The sequence below is a fragment of the Anabrus simplex genome, chromosome 4, assembly GCF_040414725.1.
Source record: "Anabrus simplex isolate iqAnaSimp1 chromosome 4, ASM4041472v1, whole genome shotgun sequence".
In the NCBI taxonomy this organism is placed as follows: domain Eukaryota; kingdom Metazoa; phylum Arthropoda; class Insecta; order Orthoptera; family Tettigoniidae; genus Anabrus; species Anabrus simplex.
This window is the reverse complement of record NC_090268.1, coordinates 320,184,169-320,204,759: the sequence shown is the minus strand read 5'-3', so window position 1 is coordinate 320,204,759 and position 20,591 is coordinate 320,184,169. Positions and strand designations below refer to the sequence as shown.

General features: G+C 37.1%; 1 protein-coding gene across 4 annotated transcripts in view; it reads right to left on the bottom strand.

The window, feature by feature from the left end:
• The window catches only part of MFS18 (major facilitator superfamily transporter 18), a 206,705-nt gene that overhangs the window by 158,400 nt on the left and 27,714 nt on the right, over positions 1-20,591 (bottom strand). The window contains exon 2 of one of the 4 annotated variants that reach the window (XM_067145678.2): positions 6,759-6,910. The exons of 2 other annotated variants lie outside the window; for them this stretch is intronic. The gene's annotated coding sequence lies outside the window, so the exon portion shown is untranslated. The remainder of the gene's footprint in view (positions 1-6,758; positions 6,911-20,591) is intronic. One more of the 4 variants, XM_067145679.2, reaches the window with a different exon arrangement.

The following is a 20,591-nucleotide window of genomic DNA, read 5'->3' as shown; positions in this document are numbered from 1 at the left end:
ATTATGTGTCTTCTTGTTTAAAAAACAAACATCGATATTTTATGACATGCATAATGTTACTTAAAAGTCTGGTGTACTGTTTGTAACAGATAATTTGTTAAAATACAATTTTTACACTTAAAATGTTTATAGCATTCTTGAGGTACACTTTGGAGTTTAATTCATGTTGGTAAATCGTTGCATACGTTCATGGATATGTTTGTACCAAGCGTTCTAGAATATTCCAAGATATGGATGTGATAAAAACTAGTAACACATAGTACATTAAAACACGATGTTTTATAACATAAAATGTTCACATTATTCTTGCGGTACACTTTAGAGTTATATTAATGTTGGTAAAGCATTGTGTACGTTCACAGATATGTTTGTACCAATCATTGTAGAATGTTCAATGATGTGAATTGTTTATCTTGTGCATTCAAACAGTTGAGAATGTTGGATGATTTACATCGAAATATTGTGTCATTAGTTTCCTTCGTACTAATCTCATAAGATATTGAATAGGTGCAGATGCTCCCTCCTTGTAGTTGTGTTGTTGGACATGCTAGTAATCTGTGAGAACAGAGAAGAAAATGAAGTATAAGAGTTTTGTCAATAGAATGTCTATTGAACGTGTGGAATAAGTGCTTATTTACATAGTACTGTTGACTGATCGATGTGTACAGTCAGGGAGCACGTCATGCACTGCTCCGTGTATGTCTAGGGCTGGTACTTGCGGTTACGGAGAGGGGAAGTGGAGGGGCATGAGGGGTATTAATTGGGGAAGGTAAGGTAGAGGTGACGGAGAGGGGGAGTGGAGGGGCAATAGGGGTAATGATTGGGGAAGGTGAGGTAGAGCTGGGCGTGTCTTCGGGAGGTTCCTTGATATGTATTGGATTCTGTTTAACTATTTTTATGTAGGTGTTTTTTAAGATCGGGATAACTGTATTAAAGAGGATATTACCTCTATCTGTAATTTCATTTAAGTTAAAATTTGGGTTTGCATATTGATCTATACTAATGTAAAATTCTTCCGTTATATTGAGTAGAGGGCCCTTGGGGATCATACTTAGAATCTGCATGTCGTTTTCAATATTCGTAAAATTATGCTTATAATCCTCGTTATGTTGGGCTATAGATGAAAAGTGATTATGTTTTTAGGCGTAATGTGCCCTCTACTCAATATAAAAGAAGAATTTTACATTAGTATAGATCAATATGAAAACCCAAATTTTAACTTAAATGAAATTAAAGATAGAGTTAATATCCTCTTTAATACAGTTATACCGATTTAAAAAAAAACACCTACATAAAAATAGTTAAGAAACAGAATCCAATATATATCAAGAAATCTCCCGAAGACAAGCCCAACTCTACCTCACCTTCCCCAATCATTAGCCCTATTACCCCTCCACTCCCCCCTCTACGTCACCTCTACTTTACCTTCCCCAATAAATACCCCTCATGCCCCTCCACTCTCCCCTCTCCGTAACCGCAAGTACCAGTCTTAGACGTACACGGAGCAGTGCATGACGTGCTTCCTGACTGTACACATCGACCAGTCAACAGTACTATGTAAGTAAGCACTTATTCCACACGTTCAATAGACATTCTATTGACAAAACTCTTATACTTCATTTTCTTCTCTGTTCTCCCAGATTACTAGCTTGTCCAACAACACAACTACAAGGAGGGAGCATCTGCACCTATGCAATATCTTATGAGATTAGTACCAATGAAACTAATGACACAATATTTTGATGTAAATCATCCAACATTCTCAACTGTTTGAATGCACAAGATAAACAATTCACATCATTGAACATTCTACAATGATTGGTACAAACATATCTGTGAACGTACACAATGCTTTACCAACATTAACACTATGCGCCCGCCGGTAGTAATATTACTACCACGCGGCATGCGGCTGAATGCCGCTGTTAGTAATACTACCACCACGATCTTTGAAATTCAGCCACTCGAAAGCTATTCAAGTTATCGAATTAGTTTTTCCTTTGACGTGTTGTCGATTTCCTTTACTATCGTTAGGTGGTGTTGTCGATTGATAGTGATTGGTGGTGCAACTTAGGGACGATGTTTCGTAGCCACCTGCGCTCAGTTAGATCTTACATAATTGCTGACATACATACTCCTCGCACGCTCTGGTTAGATAAGCTCAAATTTATGTGCGTGTGTTCTAATGATAGATTATATGACTTCACAGATTTAGAATGAAAGTGTAGTGAGGCAACAGTCTGCAATCATCTCTCAAAACAGATTATTACGGAACTTGTGAACGATTCAGATTCTGATCTGTATGAAAGTGATCGTGAAGAAGAAAATGAAAATATACAAGTCCGTCAGGATGCTGAATCATCAAATTCATCACCAGGAGAACCAGTTGCAAAAAGACGAAGGGAAGTGAGAAGAACGGGAACATAATGGAAACAAGATATTACTCCTGTGAATAGGCCTGTTTTTTCTGGCGCACCAGGACTGAATGCTAATAACCTTGGTATTTCTGCAGAATCTTCTCCTCTAGATTTCTTCAGTACATTTTTTGACAGTAATGTACTGAATGTTATCCGAGTGGAAAGTAACAGATATGCCCTACAGCAGATACATCTAAAGAAGCAAGAAGGCCCTATGAAAACTAAGTCAGTGCATGCGCAGTGGAAACCAGTGACTTTGAATGAACTAAAGTTATTTTTTGCAGTAGTGATTCACATGTGTTTGATTCGTAAACCTTTTCTCCGGGACTACTGGAGCACAATACCAATTCTAAAAACTGACTACGCAATGTCCATTGGAATGTCGAGAGACCGATTTCTCGCTATTCTGACAATGTTGCATCTGAACGACAATGATAAGCAAAAAAAAGGGGCCATCTAGGCAACGATCCTCTGTTCAAAATCTGACCAATACTATAGACTACCCGAAAACAAGTTTTCAGAATTGTTCTCTCCTGATGAATCATTGACAAACGATGAAACAATATGTCCATTTCTTGACGTATATGTGTCCGTGTGTTCATGAGAGAAAAGCCGCAGAAGTATGGAATCAAGATCTTTCAACTCTGTGAAGCAAGGAGTGGTTACGTGTGTAACATGGAAGTGTATTCTGGGGCCCATATCACAGTGGAGGATTACAATTTTTCCTTCAATGTTGTTGACAGACTGTGCGAACCAGTAAAAAATAGGGGGCACACAGTGTATATGGACAAGCCCCACCATTTATGACCATCTGTGGGACTGTCAAGCTAAAGCAGCTGGCACCGTGATGCCAAATCGGAAAGGAATGCCAAAATCAGAGTTCCGGAAAAAACTGAGAAAAGGGGGAAAAAATGTCATTGCAGAAAGAACACCTTCTAGCAATAAAGTGGCGAGATGTTCGAGACGTGTATATGCTGAGTACTGCACATGATGACGACATGACTGAAGTACCCACAGCAAGAGGAAGCCATGAGAAATCCAAACCATCAGCAGTAGTAGACTATAACAAATTCAAAATTGTTGATAAGTCCGACCAATTGTTGGCATATTATGCATTCGCAAGGAAATCGATCAAGTGGTGGAAAAAATTATTCTTCCATCTGTTTGATCTTGCCATAGTGAATGCCTATTTACTGTACCATAAGGCTTTTTCACAAAAACTTTCCCTTTCAAAATTTTGTGAACGTTTAGCGGATGATTTGGTGAGTAGTGTTGGGGCCGAAATTACTGAAGAATCATGAACATCAACTGCGGGAAGGCTAGTAGGTAGAGATCATTTTCCACACAGAATACCTGCAGTAGGCACGAAGAAGGAAGGGCACACGCAGCGTACGTGCAAGGTTTGCTACGACAAGTCCAAACATAACACCGGTCGTGCTGTGAAGAAAATGACAACCATATATTGTCATAAATGTGACGTAGGTCTTTGCATAGGAGAATGTTTTGAGTGTTACCATACCAAAGCTAAGTATTGGGAATAACAATGTGTAATTCTGTTATTCAGTGACTAAAAACCATCGAACTTTTCTAGTGAATTAGAAATTCAACTGCGTGAACAAGGATATCAGAATGGACCAATAATGTAGCCTCAGTTTCTTTCCAATGCTGAAGGTAAGCATTTTTTATTTGATTTCGTGGGATAGCCCACTCTTTGTACAATATGTATATAAATGTGTTAATTTATAATGCGAAAACTGACAGAACTGAGATTTTTTTCTGAGAGTCTAAATTACGCCGGCACAGGGTAGGGACGCCATCTTGAAACATCCGGGCTCATAGTGTTAATATAACTCTAAAGTGCACCGCAAGAATACTGTAACATTTTTACATTATAAAACACTGTATTTTAATGTACTATGTGTTACTAGTTTTTATCACATCCATATCTTGGAATATTCTAGAATGCTTGGTACAAATATATCCATGAATGTATGCAATGATTTACCAACATGAATTAAACTCCAAAGTGTACCTCAAGAATGCTATAAACATTTTAAGTGTAAAAATTGTATTTTAACAAATTATCTGTTACTCATGAACAGTACATCAGAATTTTAAGTAACATTATTGTACCAGTAATGCACGGTACATGTTGTATTTTTTTAGATAAATAATATTTAATCATCACGCAAGACATTTTCTGCGAGCTTGGTCTGTCTACACTCGGTGAAGCGAGCCGGCCTGAAGCAGCTGCGGCTGTACGAGTGACGTGGACGCAGGAGCAAGATAGGCTACCCGCCTGTTCTGCCACGTGCTACCCGGCAAGGACTGGCATGTTCTAGAAGAAACGTCACACCTTCCCGAATGTTCGACTAGGAAACTTTCAAAACTCCTGTAACAATGACCGTATTAACTTGAGAGATATGCCATTTTGTAGAGAATCATGTAAACGTCTCTAATACTAAGTTAATTCATCAAGGGATTCTCGAGTTAAAACAAGTCAGTCAGTCACAACTGGGAGTTCAGTCTGACTCACCACGCTGCACCATTACTCCGTTCGTCGAGACAAAGTGCTGTCCAAATTTATCCTTGAATTCTACAAGTCTTTCTAGTGGACTTAGGTTCTGACAGTTGATTGGAACTTAGCATCTGTGCGCGAGAAGAAAACTCCCATTAAGTCTTTACAGTGGACTTAGATTCTGTCAGTTGATTGAAACTTAGATTTTGTGCGCGTGCAGAAACTTTGATATGTGACAAGTCTTACAGTGGATTTAGGTTCTGGCAATTGATTGGAACTTAGAAATTGTGTGGGTGTAGAAACTTTGACATGTGACAAGTCTTTATAATTGTGGAACTTCGTTTCTCACCACTTTACAATTGTGGAACTTAGTTTCTTATCAATAAGTGTTGCGAATTTCAAAGTGATACACTACTACATTATTAACTGTGCAATTTCTTAAAACCAGTCAGTAGAAGTGATCGTGAAAGTGTTTAAACTTTTTCACTACCATAAATGCAAGTGATTACCCATTGCACAATTTATACTCGTGTGCTTCAACACAAGTGAAGTGGCTAGAAGTGAACGATACTCATTTCATAATGAATTGAATTTACAAATGTATAATAGTTGCTAACTTTATTATTTCTTCAAATTCTGGGTTGAAGTGAACGATACTTAATTCAAACTGAGTTGAATTGTGAACTGTGCAGAATAATTGCCAACGTTATTATTTCCCCAAAGTGTATAATAATTCATTAGTGCGTTACTAACAGCAGTGTCCATTGGATAAACTCTTGTGCAGTCGTATATTTATTCTAGTGTCAACTGTGACCATATTTCAGTGGAAAGCAACCACAAACTGTGCATAATATGTGAACAGTCTTCAGTTTTGTTATTTTTAAAGCTTACGTTCATAAACTGTGATTTATTTCTTTTCTTAATTTGATGCTATCCGCATCTTCATCTTTAAATTTTATCTACAAGGGACTAGTGAAGATTGACCTCATATGACGTTGGTGTCAAGTAAGTGTCGGAGGACTGTGCAATAGTGGACACTCGTGTGAGTAATAAAACGAGCGATTACCCCACAAGATCGTCGGAGACCATCTAGAACTACAGAGGTATGAGTCTGATCCCATGTCAAACCAACCTGGGTGTTCCAGCTCCAATCTATGGTGACGAACGAGGCCTGCAGAACCAGTTCCAGTCCAGTTCAGCATGGTGACCTGGGAGTACGGGTTACCCGATAGACGATGTTGAAGTTGACGAAAATCTACACCAAGGTGATAAGCAATTCAACATGCATTTATTTGGATACCCTTCTTCTTGTACCAATCCCTAGCTATAATTTACCTAGAACTGCCCTGAGACATAACTCATGCAATTATAAATTAAATAGTAAATCCGGGCTATATTTTGATGGTACAATATGCCTGTGTTAAAATATCAACGCTTGTTTTTTAAACCAGAGGACACATAATATCATTGTATATTTTAATATTATCACTCATATCATGTGACTTTCTTCATTAGATTTAGTAATGTTTTTAAATTATATGTTAAGTTAACTTTGGATCTCATGACCAGGTGAAGATGACCTCTGTGAAGGTTGAAACTGGTACTGCATAGTAATAAGACATAATAAAGTACTGATTAGGTGGACGGTACCCATTCTTTGTAATTGTGAATACAAGTATCAATACAGACATGAAACTGATAGATTAAATAAAACTGAACAAGACTTTTGCCAATGTGGCTGACATTTAATTTATAACATATTGAAATTTACCCTATCCTAATATAGTAATCTTTCCGGAAACATGCTTAAATGGACATCGTACTTATCTTTTGCAGCTAGCTGTCATTCACCATGGATCAAATGTCCGCTGTGTCACGATCGCTTAGCACATCATGACAGGAGTGAGTGAAGGTTGACTGGTACTGGCGTAGACTCCACATACAGCTATCATCTTCTTTTCGTTCCTGGAAAAGTCTGCAATGATGCTGTAAATTAAGATCTCCTCTTGACCGCTTTTGCGTGCATGAATACACAATGTTGATTCTAATGCTAGGCTATAATTGGCTTAGCCTATGCGCAAGTATTAGTTCCGACCTGTGCGTCATTAGATTAAGGGTCTAGGCCCACTCAACATTCGTCCTTTGCAGCTCAGAATAAGCAAAGCGCACATGACAGATTCACAACTCGTGACTGCATACCTACAGGAGATACTGGTTACTGTTTGAATTGTACTTCTATTTCACTCGCAGGTCTCGAGCTATTACCAATCTCAGATTAATGTAGTTATTACATCCGCACGGTAAAAACCGCACTTGGTACTTCGAAGTATTTGAAATAAGACTAAGATACAAGTAACTATCCTTTGAGAGTACTGGTAGTCACAAACAAAATGTTAATTCCGAACGCACACATAGCGTATAACTGACTTTGATATACACAATGAAATATCACCTCTCACGAAGATCAATATGCACAACATGCACTTCACTGAAAATACTTCTGGCGAATGTGAAAGCTTCTCTCATCACGGGCGTTTAAACAGACTGACAGTCTTTGCGTTGCATCAAGTGGTTCCCCGACTAACAGAGATGATGACTTTGTAACGACTCTCCCTAAGTCCAACGGCTTTACGTTCAAATTAGTTTTAATACCAGGGCGCTCAAGTAGTCATTATTTTCACACAGAAGTGAATGACAAATCTATTTCCAATTTCTCAATAATTCGGACCTGTGGAATTTTAGCTTGGTGGTGAATATTTCTACTTAAATTCAGAGATCCCAGTCCTGCGAAGATGTTGGCCAGGCTAAATTGGTTGTCTCAGGGTTCCCGACGTTCAAATATTACCTCCCACTAGCTTGTATCGTTTGAATATGAAAAGGGGAGTGGGGTCGGCATGCCTGGATACCTAGCCAACGGCTTGATTCGAACTTGAAAAAGTTTGCTGCTGATGAAAAAATACTGGGTGTGCCTCGCATATATTGCTGTTCAACGGATTCCCTGACTTCATTCCCAGCTCCTTGGACATGCATAAATATAAATGTTTCCACAGTGTTATGATTTAATAATTGAGGCATCTATGGAATGGCTCAGTATGGCTGATATAAGAAGGTAAACATTTATCATAAGAAAATAGCATTAGTATGTTTGTATCCACTTCATTTAATGAAGAGAACATGTACTCCTATAAAAATGTGTACTTATAATCCATTAAGCTTTTGTATACCACTCATACTTCTCAGATCCAAGAACAGAAGAAGAAAATTTTATTTTGAATAAGCACATGAAGCTCACTACAACTTACATATTTCATGTTGTATTACCATTGCAGCATTGCATTTATAGATGTTAGTATTAACCTGTTCCTTTCTTCTGTCCATTGGTCAGACATAAGAGAACACACCCTCTCTACATTTTCATTATCTACACTGAAAATGACTGGCCACTCATATGTCACTGTAGTGATGGCAAAAATAAGATATTCTTTCATGATTTTTTTTTTTTTTTTTGGTAGTTGCTTTACGTCGCATCGACACAGATAGGTCTTATGGCGACGATGGGACAGGGAGGGACTAGGAGTGCGAAGGAAGCGGCTGTGGCCTTAATTTTAGGTACAGCCCCAACATTTGCCTTGTGTGAAAATGGGAAACCACGGAAAACCACCTTCAGGGCTGCCGACAATGGGATTCAAACCTACTATCTCCCTAATACTGGATACTGGCCGCACTTATGCGACTGCAGCTACTGAGCTCGGTCCTTCATGATCAAAGATATACTTGTGTTCATAATGACGTTCAGATATCTGGCAACAAATTTATATTTTCTGAAGTTGTCTCCAAAACTTCTATATCAATAAAATAGTCTGAACTTTTGTTTTTTCGGCCTGGTCATTCTCTTATTATATAAAATCTTGGCTTATCCATGAAATACATAACACGTATGTTATTGATTGGCAACAAAGGGGTAGGACTTCCTAGAGCAAACAGGCATTTAAGGCATTATGCCATTATCACAAATCTTTCCAAATCAGACAAAATATTTGACCAAAGGGGAAATATGAAAAAAAGGACAAGAAATTCCCAAACAAGGTCGTATTAAAGTCTCATAACAGTGAGTCCATATCCTTAGGTGGTGGTGATAATGTCTTAACCTGGCAACGCAGTGCAGTACCGTATAGTACCAGTGCACCTTATTTCAGATTTCCTCATACTGATCATTACTCGCGACATAAATCTGGCAACTCTGCTTTACGTTGTCAAGCTGATACTCCCTACAATGACTAAAATCAACACAGGGTTTTATTTGAGTGTTTATTTGCGGCAATAACTGCTTCGAATTTGAGATCATGTTGAGAGGAATAAAAATGACTGCCCGTCTAAGTTACTTTATTTAATTTATAAATTTTGACAATATGATTTTGTGTTGCGTGGTTTATTATCTTAAAATATCAGTCCATGACTTGAAATAACAAGCAATTGGTCATCATTTCTGTGTTAGCTGTTATGACACTACTTATTCTGTTGGTAGTGTAAGGTACCGCATGGCGCTTACTGTACCTCTCTGTTCCCTTTCTCCTCCAATCAATCGATACTGATCTGCATTTAGATCAGTTGCCCAGGTGGTACATTCCGTATCTGTTGTTCTCCTAGCCTTTTCTTAAATGATTTCAATGAGATTGGAAATTGTTGTTCCACCTATTCAATACAATCAGTACCACGTTATGTGGTTAATTAGACATAGAAAATCTGAATATTATGGGGACATGTTTCGCCCTTCTTATTGGGCATCATCAGCCATATTAATTTAATCTTAAAACAAACATTGTTTAAAGGATGATGGCATTTATAATTTGTAAAAATTGAACTGTGATTTCTTATGGCATTAACTTTACAGAATAGTGGTTATAAAATATGATGTTGGGACATATAACACATGCTAAAATTATTGTAAACTAATTTAAAATCTTGTCTCATAGAAAATTTGTGTCAATATAAAGTTCTAAAATCTGTTATACATGTTAACCATGTCAAAGGAGCATATTGTATGATAAGGTTGTAGGTTGAACTTATTTAGGATCTCACAAAAATCAATGGAATACTTTAAAGGTTGCTTGTTATTCAATGTGTGATGTCTCTTAAGGAAGCCATGAATATACTTAATGTAAATTAAACAAGGATATGTAGACAACAAATTGACGCATTTGATGGATAAGAAACAGGTGACACTAGACAAAAAACCAATGCAATTAAGAATATCTCAAACACAACATTCTAAGCAAAATACAGACAAACAGAAGATAAATCTATTACGTACCAACACTCCTACAGTAGTAAATTTGACAGACACACAGTTTTCAAATAAAGAGATAGAGCTTTTGAACAAGGGTCCCAAGTATAATTGGCCTAACAAGAATAAAGAGGTAGATATCATAAATACAGTAGCCGAAATAGAAACTAATGTTTCCAAACTACCTTATGAAATACAAAACGACATAAAAACAGAATTAAAGAAAAAACTTCCAAGATTAGCAGAAGACCTGAATACTAAATTTGATCCTGACCAACACACATTAATACAAAACTTGAAAACCAAGATAGAAAACAACAACAACATCGTTGTAACTAAAGCCGACAAGGTGGGGTCAATAGTTCTACTAGATAAAGAAACATATATTCAAAAAACAGAAGATTTTTTTAAATAGTAATAGTTAGACGGTGGTTAATAAGGACCCGATAGCAAAAACTACAACGTAATTTAAAGACATTACTGAAGAAATCTACATTTCTTTTTAACAAACAAGATCAGCAAAAAGTCACAAACATGAATCCCAACATCCCTATAGCAAGAGCCCTTCCTAAAATACATAAGAATGACATCCCAATACGTCCCATCATCAACTGCCGAAACAGTCCAACCTATAAAGTTTCTAAGTATATTCATGGCTTCCTTAAGAGACATTACACATTTAATAACAAGCAACCTTTAAAGAATTCCACTGTTTTTTGTGAGATCCTAAATAAGTTCTACAACCTTACCATACAATATGTTCCTTTGACGTGGTTAACATGTACTCAAACATCCCGACCAGAGACACTATCAACATCACCTATAATAACATCTGTAAACATAGTGGCCTCAGTAAAATGGAGATCGACGAATTCATGGCGCTATTAAATTTTGTTTTAGACAACAACTATTTCACTTTTAATAAAATCTATAAACAGAATGACCCAGCGATGGGAGACCCGATTTCGGGCATCCTAGCTGATATTTACATGGACATGATTGAACACACAAAAATCAGAACAAATATTGAAGGGATTTGTTTATGGTTGAGGTACATGGATGACACGTTCGTAATAATTGATAAGAATGTCACCAATAGCAGCGAAGTACTAGAAAGCTTAAATAATATCAACCCTAATGTAAATTTCACTAAGGAAGATGAAGTCAAAGGCTCCTTAAATTTCTTAGACATAAAGGTCACCCCAACTAATAACACCTTTCAGTTTCAGATTCATAGAACCATAACCATAAATAATTCCTCACTACACCCCGGTTCTCAGAAACAGGCATCTTTTTATAGTTTGATATATAGAGCTTTAAGAATCCCATTATCCCCTACAAGCTTAAAAACAGAATTAAATTACATAAGGAATCTTGCCAAAATTAATGGTTATAAGATCGAAATAGTAAACCGCTTACTTCACAAGATTAAAAACAAGTTATCCACAAACCTTATACCAGACAAACCTAAAAGAACTGAATATGCCACTTTTACATACTGTATAGTAACCCAGTTGTCCACTATATTGCTAACACTTTCAACAAATGTAATATGAACATAGCCTTCAGAACAACCAACACAACACAAAATATATTTTTCAATTATAATAAAATCAATAATAATAATAATAATAATAATAATAATAATAATAATAATAATAATAATAATAATAATAATAATAATAATAACAGTAAATATTCAGGCTCAGGAGTGTACAGGTTAACATGTTCCCAGTGTGGAATTTCATATGTTGGACAGACTGGACGAAGCTTCTTTATAAGATACATGGAACACTTCAATGCGGATAAGCACAATAAATATTCGGCAATGAGCATGCACATGAAGGAAACAGGTCACCGTTTTACTTCAATAGAAGAAAAGGATCTTGCAATAATCAGAAATACAAATAAAGGTAAACTTCTAAATGAATTAGAGAATATAAATAATTTTCTGGACAAAACACTTACTAAAGATCGCAACCTTAACGATGATATGGAAGTCAAGAGGCCCTTTTATACATTAATGCCTTAGCTATTAAAAACAGTCAATCCAAAGCAAAACAAAGTCCCACCGGGCGAGTTGGCCGTGCGTGTAGAGGCGCGCGGCTGTGAGCTTGCATCCAGGAGATAGTAGGTTCGAAACCCACTATCGGCAGCCCTGAAAATGGTTTTCCGTGGTTTCCCATTTTCACACCAGGCAAATGCTGGGGCTGTACTTTAATTAAGGCCACGGCCGCTTCCTTCCAACTCCTAGGCCTTTCCTATCCCATCGTCGCCATAAGACCTATCTGTGTCGGTGCGACGTAAAGCCCATAGCAAAAAAAATGTCCCACGAATATTTAAATTCATTAAATCAAAAACTCCCCTTATCCCACTGAATACTAAGCCTGCACTTGCCCCTCCAAACAATCTCCCTCCCACATTAACATCGACATGTAATGCTCCGCCCACCTCCGCTTCCCCTCAGCATGCCCCCTCCCTCTATCACATCGTTACAATACGCAAAGTAGGAACTCCAGACAGACCAACGCTGCTAATACAGTAAGATGTATATACGGCATATGAGTAAGTAACCACTTCACATAATACACAATTCTTGGACATTAACATATGATTTAAACACACACGTCAAACAAGTCTTTTTCTTCTTTTGCAGTATAACCACATTCTATTCATCGATGTTCTACATCTTCTAGAAGGGCTACATTTTTAAGTGAAAATCAAACATAACCTGTCAAATATTTGAAATAAACTTGTCTCAAAGCAGCCTCAACCAGCACACTAACGTCTGTTTGCAACGGTTATATCAGATAATATTTTAGACCAATCAACTTAATGAGCATAACATCATAACATTCGCCTTTTCTCTTAACCAATCTTTTAATGTTGGAACGCAAAATATAAACACAATTCACCCTCAAGTTTTCAAACATTTTAGTCTATTGAAAACTTACGTTGGCAACTGCCCCAGTGAATATATGCTGACTTTTATAACGAAGAGGTGCCATTTTTAGAAGTTTATATTGACACAAATTTTCTATTAGACAAGATTTTAATTTAGTTTACAATAATTTTAGCATGTGTTATATGTCCCAACATCATATTTTATAACCACTATTCTGTAAAGTTAATATCATAAGAAATCACAGTTCAATTTTTTACAAATTATAAATGTCATTGTCCTTTAAACAATGTTTGTTTTAAGAATAAATTAATATGGCTGATGATGCCCAATAAGAAGGGCGAAACATGTCCCCATAATATTCAGATTTTCTATATCTAATTAACCACATAACGTGGTACTGATTGTATTGAATAGGTGGAACAATAAATGTACTCTTTTGTAAACTAAGTGACATACCACTTAGTCGAGCAGCCCAAACTTTGCAACATTTTTGTAATGCTACTCTTTTGTCAGAAATCACCCAGAACAAATTGAGCTGATTTTCTTTGGATTTTTTCCCATTCTTGAATCAAGTAATCCTGATAAGGGTCCCATACATTGGAACCATACTCTAGTTGGGTTCTTACCAGAGACTTATATGCCCTCTCCTTTACATCCTTACTACAACCCCTGAACACCCTCATAACCATGTGCAGAGAACTGTACCCTTTATTTACAATCCCATTTATGTGATTGTTGCTCACAATCTTGTAACTTATTTATTACTCTATACAGAATAACAATCCGCAAAAAGCCTTAACTCTGATACCACTCCTTTACTCATATCATTTATATATATAAGAAAATATAAAGGTCCAATAATACTGCCTTGAGAAATTCCCCTCTTAATTATTACAGGGTCAGATAAAGCTTTGCCTACTCTAATTCTCTGAGATCTATTTTCTAGAAATATAGCAACCCATTCAGTCACTCTTTTGTCTAGTCCAACTGCACTCATTTTTGCCAGTAGTCTCCCATGATCCACCCTATCAAATGCTTTAGACAGGTCAATCGCAATACAGTCCATTTGACCTCCTGAATCCAGGATATCTGCTATATCTTACTGGAATCCTGTACGTTGAGCTTCAGTGGAATAACCTCTCCTAAAACCGAACTGCCTTTTAATTTTGGAAACATGTCTAATATAATCAGAAAGAATGTCATCCCAAAGCTTACATGCAACGTATGTCAAACTTACTGGCCTATAATATTCAGCTTTATGTCTATCACCTTTTCCTTTATACACAGGGTCTACTATACCAACTCTCCATTCATTTGGTACAGCTCTTTCAACCAAACAATAATCAAATAAGTACTTCAAATATGGTACTATATCCCAACCCATTGTCTTTAGTATATCCCCAGAATCTTATCAATTCCAGCCACTTTTCTAGTTTTCAACTTTTGTATCTTATTGTAAATATCATTGTAATCATATGTAAATGTTAATACTTATTTACTGTTGGTCACCTCCTCTACCTGAACATTATCCTTGTAACCAACAATCTTTACATACTGCTGACTGAATACTTCTGCCTTTTGAATATTCTCGCATACACACTCCCCTTGTTCATTAATGATTCCTGAAATGTCCTTCTTGGAACCCTTTTTCTGCCTTAAAGTACCTATACATAATCTTCCATTTTTCACTAAAATTTGTATGGCCACCAATTATTCTTGCCATCATGTTATCCTTAGCTGCCATCTTTGCTAGATTCAATTTCCTAGTAAGTTTCTTCAATTTCTTCTTATTTCCACAGCCATTTCTAACTGTATTTGTTTCCAATCTGCACCTCCTTCTTACTCTCTTTATTTATCTATTATAATAAGGTGGGTCTTTACCATTCCGTACCATGTTCTCACATTCCTCAGCAATTGCTTTAAACCCATCCCAGAGTCTGTTTATATTTTTATTTACTATTTTCCACTGATCATATTTACTTTTTAAAAATTGCCTCATGCTGCTTTATCAGCCATATGGTACTGCCTAATAGTCCTACTTTTAAAACCTTTCTTTCTCTCACATTCCTTTTAACTATGACAAAAACAGCTTCATGATCACTAATGCCATCTATTACTTCGGTTTCTCTATAGAGCTCATCTGGTTTCATCAGCACCATGTCCAGGATATTTTTCCCGCTAGTTGATTCCATCACTTTCTGAATCAGCTTTCCTTCCCATGTTAGCTTATTTGCCATTTGTTAGTCATGCTTCCTGTCATTCGCATTTCCTTCCCAATTGACATCTGGTAAATTCAGATTGCCCATTACAATCACATTCCTTTCCATGTTGTTCCCACATAGCTGATTATCTTATCAAATAATTCTGAATCCATGTCAGCGCTACCCTTTCCCGGTCTGTACATTCCAAAGACATTAAGTTGCCTATCATCTTTAGAAATGAACCTTACACCTAGAATTTCATATTTGTCATATTTAACTTTTTTGTAGCTTACAAATTCTTCTTTCACCAGAATGAATACTCCCCCTCCTACCATTCCTGTCCTATCTCTATGATACACACTCCACTTCTGTGAGAAAATTTCTGCATCCATTATATCATTTCTCAGCCATGATTCAACTCCTATTACAATATCTGGTAAACATATATCTATTAAATTACTTAATTCTATTCCTTTCTTTACAATACTTCTACAGTTCAACACTAACATTTTTATGTCATCCCTACTTGACTTCCAGATCTCTGTACCCTTATCACCGCTCCCTAGACAACCCCGTTTCCTGAATGTACCTCCCTATTACCCTTCCAAACAAATTTCCTAACTTATACATACCAATTTAAAGATAAAAATTTCATTGTTCCGTATTGAAAAGTATCACAGTTAAAATTGAAATAATAAATAAAGAAGTTCAACCTATTCAATACAAAAGAATAAGAAATGCAGTGATTACATTCTACTTATTATTACATTATACTTATTATTACATTCTACTTATTATTAAATAAGAATGTAATCACTGCATTTCTTATTCTTTTGTATTGAATAGGTTGAACCTCTTTATTTATTATTTCAATTTTAACTGTTATACATACCAATGCGGTTTAAGTGAAGGCCATCTGAGCGCAGATCCCTATCTCTTGCCCACCCATTAGGATCTAGAAATTTCACTCCCAGTTTCCCCACATACCAACTCCATAGTCTCATTTAAATCCCCAATCACCCTCCAGTCAGTATCCCTCCTACACAGTATTCCACTGATAACACTCTCCGGTTCCTTAAACCTCACCCGTGCTGCATTTACCAGATCCCACACATCCCCAACTATGTTGGTACTTATACCAGCTTGCCTTCCGTTGTTGGTACCAACGTGAAACACTACCAATTTTTCCTTCCCCTCCTCCTCCTTTTCTACTTTTCTCAACAAATGCCTCAACCTAATTCCTGGTTAACACTCCACCCTGGTTCCCTATCCTCCACACACTTTCCCCACAAGTCTAACGATGGAATCCCCCATGACCAGAGCCTCAACCCTACCCACCTCATTTGATCACATCCCCTTCCTGGTCAGCCTTATCTTTCCTGACAGCTGCAGAAGCTACTTCCTCTTCCCTTTTCTCCCTCCCATGATCCTGTTCCAACTGTCTTTTCCTATCCAGTACTCTACATTTCCCTTTCCTATTTTTTCCCTTCCCCTTACTTCCGCACATCTCAGCAACAGTTCCCTGTTCCTCATCTTCCCTCTGTTGTTCTACCTGGAGCGACTCGTACTGATTTCTCACAGACACCTGTCCTGAATTCTGATCCTGAATAGAGCCCTTAGCCTGCAATCTCCTTCCCCTTACAACATTAGACCACCTGTCTTGTACAATTACTCCCTTTCCTTCCCATCTCTCTTTTACTATCCTAATTATCTCCCTCAAATTCTCCAACTCCTCTCTCATACCCCTCAATGCCTCGCCACACCCACAGTTCCTACATTTGCACTCCTTAGCCATTCTTTATGGAAAAAATGAAAAGAAAAGAAAAAATAAAATAATTTGTTTTTGCAAAAAAAAAAAAAAAAAAAAAAAAAAAAAAAGGAAAGAAATATTGTCTAGGATAGTACTCAAAGATCACATGGCAATAAGGTAATATATATACTACTACACTACAATACTACTTAGTCGTACTCTATTTTTATCCTACTACACCCTAACATATAAAAACTGTTGTTAATTACTGTTACGGAGTAATGCAATTTAAAACCTCCCCCGAAAACCTATTTTGAACTGGCAATATCGCCGTAGAAAATCTTAATCTTTTTATATGTCTAAGCGGATGGTTTCCCTCGTACTACTACGTGCTTTGGTGATACTCATCGAACTTATTTATATTTCTTATTGTGGACTGATGGCAACGTCTTTGGATTATCGCATTTCTGTATTGTATGGACTGTTTCATTTCTCTTCTAATAAGTGCTGCAATCTTCCGCCAGTCACCCACAATAAGTTTCCCCTCCCCAAGTGCTCTTCTACCTATCAGAGCGCGGCTACTTCCTGATGGAGCAAACCTCGCCATTTTGACCGCTGACAGTACGCGTGGGGAAGTCGTGGCGTGCGGTTGTGTTATTTGGATTCTTAAGATGTTGGCGTCATGTTGGAGTATAGACCCCGGCTGAGGGTCTTGAGATGTGGGTTTTAAACCCAAATTACCTTGTTTCCTGCATCGTCCTATTATGATACTTTTCAGCTAATTCTGACCAGGGAAACCAAACTCATCAGCAAGCATCTGTAAGTATGCAAGGAACTAGCTCATCAAGCCTGAGCGTCAGCTTCACCCAAGTAAGTGGCTTCATCATTTGGCTAGTTATATCCTGTGATTAGGAAACTGCAAGGAAATTCGTGTGATCCGTGTCTTGAAATTAACTCTTTCAAGGTGGAATTTAGTGAAAATAATTATTTTTGGATATTACTAAGCGGACGGACGTGTGGCTAATTCTAATAATATATCAAAATTAAATCATTGGCATGTAAAGACTACGAAAATAAGGAAATCCTTTTTAAATTAACTATCATTTTCACCCGTTAATGTATTTCATTCATCATGTAAATTCCAAATGTGTTGGGCAATTAGTGGCCTTTATACTGCGTGAGGTTCTGCAGAAGCATATAATTCTAGTTTTCTTGTTTTTTTTTTTTTTTTTTAACCTTGCTTCTTCTATTTTTATGGTATTTTATACTTTCGTGTTTCCTGATTTTATTTTTGTGTTTCTGGCCTTTGTTGTGCCTTGTACCATGATTGGTTTGCGGGCGTATGTTTTCGTTGCTATGGTAACGATTTGCCTTTGGGGGCGTGATGGTGATTGTTGCCTGTGGGTTTTGCGTGTTGATTGTGGAACCTGAGTTTACTTAAGAATTTTGGATTTATGTGGAAGATTTCTTTGCTCCTCACTTGATCTCTTACGGTTTTCTTCCTTTTCCCCCTATTTAACTGTGTGTGATTTCCGTTTGCTGATCTTATTTGACCCCTTGTAGTTTATTAATTGGGCTAGAGTTCTATGCTCCTGCAAAGCCTCATCTTACCAAGAAAGTTCAGCGAAACTCGTTAATTGATTGGCTTTCCCTAGGTTTAATACGTTAGCTTTAATTTCATTTTAGTAAGTCTAACAAACGGGCCCGTGTAAACCTTCTGTAAACAATTTAAGTTTTAATTCGTATCATTTTCAGTTATTATGGTAATGTTATCAAAGTGTACTATTTCTGGTAATGGATTTAGTGTCTTTAATTAGTACAATTTTCTGTTTTAAGTTAATGATTTCCATCAGTATCATTTCCTGAAAAGGGCTACGTTTTTCAGTTTCATCCGTGTATTTTCTATTATTCACTAATTGTTTTTTGAACTACTTAAAATACTTTTATTCCCTCAGGTAGGACGATGTTCTTTTGGTTTCATGTTAAGTTTTCATTCTTTAATTAAAAGTTCATTTGATTGAAACCAGTGTCTCATTTCATTATCTGTGTGGTTCAGCACCAAAACAAGGGATTTTTATCCATTTCCTCTGGGAGTTTTATTTGGCCCTTGCTGGGTAAGTACTGTTGGATGTAATTTTCCTATCCTTGTGTCTGATTTCCTTAATTTGTTTAATAAATATTATTTATTTAACACCGGTTTATAGGTAGTACCGGCCGGTGCATGTTTGCTAACCGCTAGTGTGGTGAGTTTACCCCGCTGGTGGCTTAGTAAAGTGGTAGCAGAGCGTGGTTGTTTAATTTTTCTTTGGGCGCTGCTAACCATTGTTCTCTTTTCCCATTTTCCTGGGTAATTGTACTTGTGATGGCGTTGAAAGGCTGGATATTGAAGGAGCACTATGTATGGTAATTGTATGCATAATTGTGAAAAGAAGTGCAAGTATCTTTCCTTATTTTTTGAAACTCTGTTTCATGTTCATTCATCATGTCCCGAGGGGTGTTGTTTCCATATCATTTGAGGAAGTCCGAACTCGTGTATGAGCTCCAGGTATGTGGCTTAGAGACAGGCGGCACTGCTACTGAATGTGCGCCTCGTTTATCATCCCTTCTCCGGGTTCCGATTGATGTATCTAAGGTAGAAGTTAACAACTCCGGTGAGTCCATTCTTGAGATTAAAAGTAATGTAGAGGAGATTCAATCCTTCAGAAATGAATTTATTGAGGTGACGCCTACTAAGGCTCCGCTCAAGGCTAGATCATTCCACTATTGTGGGCGGATTCAAGACCTTTTGACAGTTAAGCCTGCTGCAGAAAATATTAGTGAGTTAACACGCTTGTTATGTCTCGCCTCTAGTATTTCAACTGAGTTAGACCTGATGTTAGCGTGTAGGGAGGTAGAAAGTTTATCTGTGGTTGACAGACCAAGTCCTTCGTGTTCTAACCCTAATAACAATCCTAATCAAGTTGTTTCCAATACTAATGAACTAGTGTCTACCAGTGTTGCTACTTCGGTGTTAGAAAGCCTCATCTCTAGGTTAAATGTTACCCCTTCTCATAATTCCCTTAAGGAACTGTTTAACGGAGTTAAGAATTTTTCTGTGAATTCAATCGAAGAAACTTTAAGATTCCTAAGATTCCTTGTAGAAATGAAGGAATCTGCTAGTGTATATTCTGTTGACGATCTAGGCATGTATAGGGCCTTATTTTCCCATTGCGAGGGTATTTTAAAGAGAGAAATTTCTGAGGCTATTTCTCAGAAGTGTAAAATTGATGATTTTCATGAACTAATTCCCCCTATTAATCCCAGTTTTCCAGTGGATTCTAAAACGGGTAAAAGTTCTAATCTTAAAGCATGTTTTGTATGTGGTTCTGTCGAGCATCTTAGGAATTCTTGCCCTTCCAAGAACAGAAAACAGGATACTTGTTGCTATTTGTGTGGTTCTCGGCAACATACAAAAAATTTCTGCCCTAACTCCTTCCATAGACGTGCCAAATGACTAAAAGGTAATGGTAAACTATC